Raw genomic sequence first — 8177 nt, forward strand, 5'->3', positions numbered from 1 at the left:
CTCTCAACCACTGCGCCACCAGGGAAACCCAACCCCTGTCTCTTTAACTATCGGAGTCCAGCACGCTCCTGGATCACCTTTCAGATTGGGCCGTAGGCCAACCATGGTGGCTATTGCAACTGCAAGAGGACCCTGCACATCCTGGGCCCTGGATGGCTTACCGAGCGTTACTTGATGAGCCCCATCTGTGAAATGGGTCTGGCCATAGCTTGCCTTCCGTGTCTACAGCTCTGGGCTCTGCATCTGCGGGGAGGCTGAGGCCCAGGTTTGCAGCAGGTAGATTTCTTCCCCTCATTTGGGTCACTGTGGGGAATGAGGCTGGGCTGGGTGGGGCTGTCTCTCTGCTCCTGGCTTCCTCTCCACCCTCCAAAGCTTTCACGGTGATTAGTTCCCCTCATGGAGGGATCTTGTTACGGTTCCACCAGGAGGGCCTCTGAAACTCCTACCTGAGATAAGAAGGCTGCGTCTAGGTTAATCTCCCAGCTTAGAGGCCACGTTTTAATATTTAAGAAAAGGTTTCCAGGCTCAGGGCCGGGTGGAGGGAACGGTACACGGGACCTGGCCTAGTGGGTTTTGAATGCATGTATCGTTAGAGGCCCTTTCTACTCATCAAGCCTGTGGGGCCTGGTGTCCCCTGAGTCATTTCTTTAGGTTGGATTTCACTGGTACCTGGACCAGGGGGCCTGACAGGGCGTTGTATTTATGGAGAAGCCCAGCTGGACTTGGGTTGTGTGCTGGAAGCAGCACCAAGTCCAAGGATGGGCCAGTGTCTGACTCTGCTTCCAGCCCCAGTGATTTCAGGCCTGTGTCTCTTCACTGTCTTCCTTCTCCCTCAGCTGGCATACTCCTGGCAGGACCCATCGGGAGAAGAAATTCGAGAAGGGAGCCAGCCCTGAGTGAGCACCCCGTGCATGCATTCTGAGTGAGTAAGCCTGGCCATCTGGCTGAGCTGGGTTTGAATCTGTCTTCATTCCTTTCATGATGTGTGTTCCTGGGCAAGTCACTTAACTGCTCTGAGTTTTAATTTTCTCCTTTGTGAAGTGGGTGCTGTAGTATGTACTTCACATGGTGGTTTTGAGACCTTAATAGTCTCTTAAAGTGCCTGGTAGTATGTTAGATTAAAAAAAAAATCAGTTGAAAAAATATGTATTCGTTGTAACACTTGCTGGCTGGAACTCACACCTGTAGCCACTTATTTTTTCCTAGGCCCTGAAGTGAGAAGGCAGGAGAAATAGCCAGAGACCTACAGGCCTGGTTCCTGCATTTTTTTAGCTTTGCCCAGAATAGTTAAGACTCTGAAAAATCAGTGAAGGTGCTGTGGGTGTTTCCCACATTCATAGGGGAAAATGGATTTTCAGTCAATGATATGAAAATAATTGGCTGGAATAAATTAGATGAGTTTTACTTCAAATTACACCACCTAAGAGTTCCTCCCAAAGAACAACCTTCTATTAAGAAGACAATCACGTGCAATGTATATTGCAATATAAGTTTCTATTTCTGCCTTTAAACAAAACATGAAACTGTGACTGTACGTTTTGTTTCTTATTCAATGTAAATTTGCAATCCCTTCTTTTATATTTTCAAAATTAATTTACTTATGTATTTATTTATTTTTGGCTGCATTGGGTCTTCGTTGCTGCACGCGGGCTTTCTCTAGTTGCGGTGAGCGGGGGATACTCTTCTTTGCGTTGCGTGGGCTTCTCGTTGCGGTGACTTCTCTTGTTGCGGAGCATGGGCTCTAGGAATGTGGGCTTCAGTAGTTGTGGCATGCAGGCTCAGTTGTTGCGCTCACGGGCTCTAGAGTGCAGGCTCAGTAGTTGTGGCGAATGGGCCTCTTTGTTCTGAGGCATGTGGGATCTTCCCAGACCAGGGCCCGAACCCGTGTCCCCTGCATTGGCAGGTGGATTCTTAACCGCTGTGCCACCAGGGGAGCCCTAAATAACCTTTAACCTACAAGTTCAAAGAGAGCAGGAGAGAAGAGATTCGGTTACGAAGGATCATGACTCTTATCTTGGGTACTTTGTTGCTTACCTCCTCCTCCAGACACACCATTAAGAAATTTCAGAAGTCTAGTGATAAAATAGAATGGAGATCAGCAAACTTTTTCTATAAAGGGGCAGATTGTAAACGTTTTAGTCTCTGCAGGCCACACAGTCTCTGTTGCAACTACTCATCTCTGCCATTGTAGCAGGAAAGCAGCTGTAGATGACATGTGAGCAAATGGGCTTGGCTGTGTGCCAATAAAACTTTATTAACAGAAACCACCGGTGGTCTTGCCAGTGGTGAACCACTGATTGTCTCCTGACATAGTATTGTCTAAGCCAGTGGTTCTCAAAGAGTGGTCCCTGGTACCCCATCATCAGCATCACCTGGGAACTTGTTAGAAATACAAATTCTTGAGTCCCCACCCCAGACTTTCTGAGTCAGAAATGTTAGGGTGGGACCCAGCAATCTGTGTTTAACAAGCCCTCCACTTGATTCTGCTACATGCTCCGTTTCGAGAACCACTGATCAAATTCTTGCTCCATGTGACTCTTGGCTGCTGCCTGAGGATACTTTCCCCCTACAGCCCTCTTCAGGGAGGCTGTGGTTTCCTCCTAGCTCCCAAGGAACTCCACACCTGGAGATGGGGTGGGTCCTCTTTGCTTCCCATTGACGCTTTGAAAAGATCTCTAGTCCTTCCTCTATAAAAACTCCCAGCTAATGTGAAGGCCTTTTCAATAAACTCCTGCCTGTCTTGGCAGCTGGTTCGCTGTCCCACTTTCTGTCACTTCTCTTACCATCATGCTTCTGGCTTCAACCATGACATTGCAGATCAACACTCAACACGCTTCCCTCTCAGTTCCTGGACCTTCTTGGCTCCAGTGATTATTTTCCTTGCCCTTCAACCATCCACTTATGTTGTCATTACTCTGGACTTGACTTAAATGTCACTTTCTCAGAGAGGCCTTTTCTAAGCTAGCTTCCACCTGCAAGCCAGTCCTTTCCATATTTACCTTATTCCCTGCACTGATTAGCACCTGAAAGTATCTCATTTCACAGTTAACGTGCATGTCTGTTGTCTGTGGTCTTAGGTCTAGTTCTCTGAAAACAGAGCCTGTGATGGGAATGTTACACAAGTGATTCATGAAGAGAGTTCTCTTAGGAGATGAGGGGTGAGGGAAAGATGGTAAAGCAGGGAAAAAAACTCTAAGCAAGAATATGACCTCAGGGATAAACAAATAGATCAATGCAACAGAATCCAGAAATAGATTTACACATGCATAATTTTCAACAAATGCCCCAATTTCATTAGGAAAGTCTTTTCAACAACTGGATAAATGTTTGAAAAAATGAACCACAGTCCCTGCTTCACATTATACACAAAAACTAATTTGGGAAGGATCATAGGCCTAAATGTGAGAGCTAAACTATAAAATTTCTAGAAGAAAACAGTGGGGAATATCTTAGCAATTTTGGGGTAGTGAAAGACTTATTAGAAAAAACACAAAATGCATTAACCATAAAAAGTAGATAAATTGTACTTCATCAAAATTAAAAACTGCTTACCAAAAGACCCCATTAAGAAAATGAAAAGGCAAGCCACAGATATGAGAAAGTACAACACATATATCAGTTGTGGGCTTGTATCCAGAATATATTTAAAATACTGACAAATCAATGATAAAAAGACAACTCAATAAAATGGGCAAATACTTGAATAGACATTTTGGAAGGAAAGATACATGAATGGCTTGTAAGCTCATGGAAAGATGCTCAACATCATTATCCATCAGGGAAATGCAAATTGAAACCACAATGAGATATCATTTCACACCCACTAGAGTGGCTAAAATAAAAAATCTGACAACACTAAATGTTGACAAGAATGTGGAACAATTAGAACTCTCATACATTGTTTTTTTTTTTTTTTTTTTTTTTTTGGTGGTACGCGGGCCTCTCACTGCTGTGGCCTCTCCCGTTGTGGAGCACAGGCTCCAGACGCGCAGGCTCAGCGGCCATGGCTCACGGGCCCAGCAGCTCCGCAGCATGTGGGATCTTCCCGGACCGGGGCACGAACCCGTGTCCCCTGCATCGGCAGGCGGACTCTCAACCACTGCGCCACCAGGGAAGCCCTCATACATTGTTGATGTAAAATGGTACAATCACTTTGGAAAACTGGAGGGTTCTTATAATGTTAAGTTATACATCCACATATTACCCAGTCATTCCACTCCTAGGTAGTTGCCCAGGAGAAATAAAAACGTGTGCTCACAGAAAATCTTGTGCAGGAATGTTTTTAGCAGCTTTAACTTATAGCAGCTAAAAATTAGAAACCCAAATTTCCATCCACAGAAGAATGGAAAAATAAATTATTGTTTATTCATACAGTTGAATAGTACTCAGCAATAAAAAATGAACCTCTGATATATACAACACAGATTAAATTCAGAAATATTATGTTGATGGAAATCTATATATATAAAAGAATCCATACTGTGTGATTCCGTATATATAAAGCTCAAGAATAGACAAAATTAATCTGTGGTGATAAAAATCAGAAAAGTGGTTGTTCAGTGGTTGGGATTGACTGGAAGGGGGCAGGAGCTGATGATGGGAATGTTTAATTGTTGATTGGGTTGTTGGTTACATTGGAAGACATTTGTCAAACTCATTGAATTGTACTTTTAATATCTGTGCTTTTTACTGTATATAAATTTTATCTCAATCGACAAAATACAAAACATCAAAAAAAGAAACAAAAGAATATAACAGATGGAGACAACTTCAGTCTGATCCCAGGGGGAACTCTGGAACATAAATTGCACCATGGAGTTGGTCTCTCTTTATGGCAAGGGGGCTGGGATTTTGTACCCCCATGTCATTTAGTCAATCTCCCCCATGGTGGGGGTAGCTTAGCTTCCTGGAAGAGGTTGTTCCATGTTGGCTTAGGGCAATTATCTGGAGAAGGAGTGAGCTATGAGTTGTATTGAGCCAACAACAGTGCAGCTGGGGGATGGGTGCACAGTCCAGTTAAGAGGATCTGGATGGGGCACCAACATCTTCTCCCACACTCCACCCCCAGCACAGCCTGGAGCCATTTGCTTCTCACATACGTTCATTTCATCCAAGTGTGGTTTCTCCAGGACTCTGGTTGGCCACAATTTCTGAAGACATTTCTAAGAGGAGGGGTCGTGGGCTGAACAAGAGCCCCCACTATTGCAGGTGGTGTCCATGTCATCACGAATACTCATCATCTTCCTCCACCACCACTCATTCCAGGTTCTCCTCTCCCTCTGGTTGTCTGAGTGGCTGGCCTGGTGAGGTGACCCAGACCCTCATCCTGGAGGAGTCTGAGCCCCTGGTGACCATGTCCTTATCAGGCTGGGGTGACTGTATTGCCCATGTACAGTTATCCTAGGCACGCAGGCACCAAGAGATGTCCTAGCAAACTGCCCGAGCACCAAGCAGTTACCTCCCTGTCTCCACTGTGTGTCAGCAGCCCCTCCTTCTCATAAGGATCAAGGTCAGTGCCCTATGCCAGCATGGCGGCTGCCTCGCCTTCTGGATGACTGGCATGTGTTACTCAAAGTGACCAGGAGGCAGCCATAGCTTTGCGTTGAGTGGGATTATTATTGAGTCCTGAGGGGGAAGCATCCTCCCTCTGGGTACTAGTGTTTCTAGACCCACAGAGTTCCAAGTCACAGAGAATTCCTCAAGCAAGTTGCTGGAGAACGTGGTGGGCAGAGCTGCTCCTGCCCTCGTCTTCCTGCCGTTAAACTGTCAGACCTTTGAAGTCAGCTGCTCTCTGTCTATCCACCACTGTATCTTCAATGCCAAGAACAGTACCTGGCATGTATTTAGCACTTGGTTATTATACTTACAGACCGATTGCCAGAAACTGACTTGATGCTTTATGGGGTATGTTGAAGGAATATCAAACAATGCCAGTTTTCTTTAAGACGTTCCAATTTATTTTATGATTATGGAGTTATAAATGTTCATTGTAGAGAATTTAAAATACAGAAAAAGCAGAAGAAAAATCAAAAGTGCCTGGAGATAACCTACATTAACCAGAACTATGCCATGAACTTGGTCTACGTAGTGGTTTTCGAGCAGCTCTTGGGAGCACTTGTGTTTCAGAGAAGGCGCCCCAGGAATTGTCTTGAGAGTAAAGGGGAGGGTATGTCTCCCCCAGAACAGGGACGTTTTTCACAATTTTATTGAAATTTTGTTTGAAAAAAAGGATTTGCAGCAAAGACAATAAAAAAAGGTGGAAACCCACCAGTCTACACTGTGAAGCTGGCAGTTTTCATTCAGCTGACTTTCAATTTCATATCACCATCAATAAATAGTGCAGACGATCCAGGCTCTGCTATCGTACATGGCAGTTCCTGGCACTTGACCAGCCCCTGGTGCAGACTCCTCTCCTAAGAACACCGCAGAGTTATGTGACAGACAGAGGGAAACTTTTACTGCAAAAAACCAGATGTTGCCGACTGGAAGCGACCAGTGGTGGTGGAAAACGGAACCATGAATGAGTCATGTTCAATCATCTCAGACAAGCATAAAAGTATATAAAAGATTAGTGCAGAAGAGAATTTATACCAGGCTCTGTGCTGTCTGGGAACATGATTTAGATTAAAAAGAGGAAAAAAAAATATCTCTGAGCCACCTGGAGCACCGTAGTCAGAAGGCTTTTAGGATTTGGATTTCAATATCCATCACTATAGCTCTTAGAATATTTTTATTTTTGAAAGGCATTTGGATGCCTATCAAAACAACCAGACCTGCATGCGGGCAATATGTCAGAGAGAGATGACTGTCCACGTACCCACTGGCTCTCCAGACACAAGGTTCAAGCATGCAGCTGTGTCAGAGATGGCACATCCATCTCTTCCCCCTTTGGTTTGGTGCTGAGGTCAAAATATATGCCCCTATTCAACTGTGCTTGGGTTTGTAGCCTTAATGGGGAAAACCAAGCTGGATGAGGGGCTTAGGAGGGAGAATGGTAACTTTGAGGCGAGGGAGGGCTGGAGGATTTGCCTGGTGTCTGTGTTTATATTGAAGAGCTACTTGGTTGATTTGAAGTCTGTGATCAGTTGCTGTGGTTCTTGGTTTCCTTTGGTTTTGGTGAACACAGTCAATTTCTCATCCAGGAACCTGGTTACCACACAGCTTGGCTTGATGAAAGAGGAATGCTGTGGTACTGCATCCTTACCAACACTTGGTATTTTCCAACTTTTAATATTAGCCATTCTGGCGGGTATATAGTAGTATCCCCTTTTGTTTGTTTGTTTGTTTTGCGTTATGCGGGCCTCTCACTGTTGTGGCCTCTCCCGTTGCGGAGCACAGGCTCCGGATGCGCAGGCTCAGCGGCCATGGCTCACGGGCCCAGCCGCTCCCCGGCATGTGGGATCTTCCCAGACCAGGGCACGAACCCGTGTCCCCTGCATCGGCAGGTGGACTCCCAACCACTGCGCCACCAGGGAAGCCCCCCCTTTTGGTTTTAATTAGCATTTCCCTGGTAACTAATGATGCTGAGCATCTTTCATGTGTTTATTAGCCATTTGGAGAAATTCTTTTACTACCTTCCTGTTGACTCAAAAGTCCATTACAGTAGAACGGAAAATTGGGTATCTTTGTGCTGAGGAATATTATACAGCAATGAAAACGGGAGGCCCAGGCCTTTATACCCCTGTGTGGATCAGTCTTTGGATGTGGGTCACCCTGTATTAAGCATGTCTTTGTATCCTGATGTTTTGACATCCGGGCCCTTGCTGACCCTGCAGGGACTGTCCCTCCCAGGGCTAGCCAGTCCCTAGAGAGAGTAAATGATCCACCTGTGAGCTCACCTTTCCTATGCAAACCAACCAGTCCAGAGTTCACACCCCGAGGACCTCCTTTATGGGGCTCTCCCATTCTGGGCTACTATCCACCTGCCCAAATCACCCCAGGGCCAGTTACCAGACAACTGGGGCCAGCCCCTTACACCCCAGAGCCTGCCAAAACGATTCAGACCAGCCAACCCTAAGCCTGCTTACCCTGCCTCACCTCGCCCATGTTCCTTCCTGTGGAAACCACAGTACAGGCTCTTGCCCCTGTTTCCTCCTGCTCTGCCCGACCCTGGTGCTTCCCCAGGCGGCCCTGTGTGGTGTGGTGAGCCCCTCCTCTTGTGAGTATAACAAGCTATC

This window comes from Hyperoodon ampullatus (genome assembly GCF_949752795.1).
Source record: "Hyperoodon ampullatus genome assembly, chromosome: 13".
NCBI lineage: Eukaryota > Metazoa > Chordata > Mammalia > Artiodactyla > Ziphiidae > Hyperoodon > Hyperoodon ampullatus.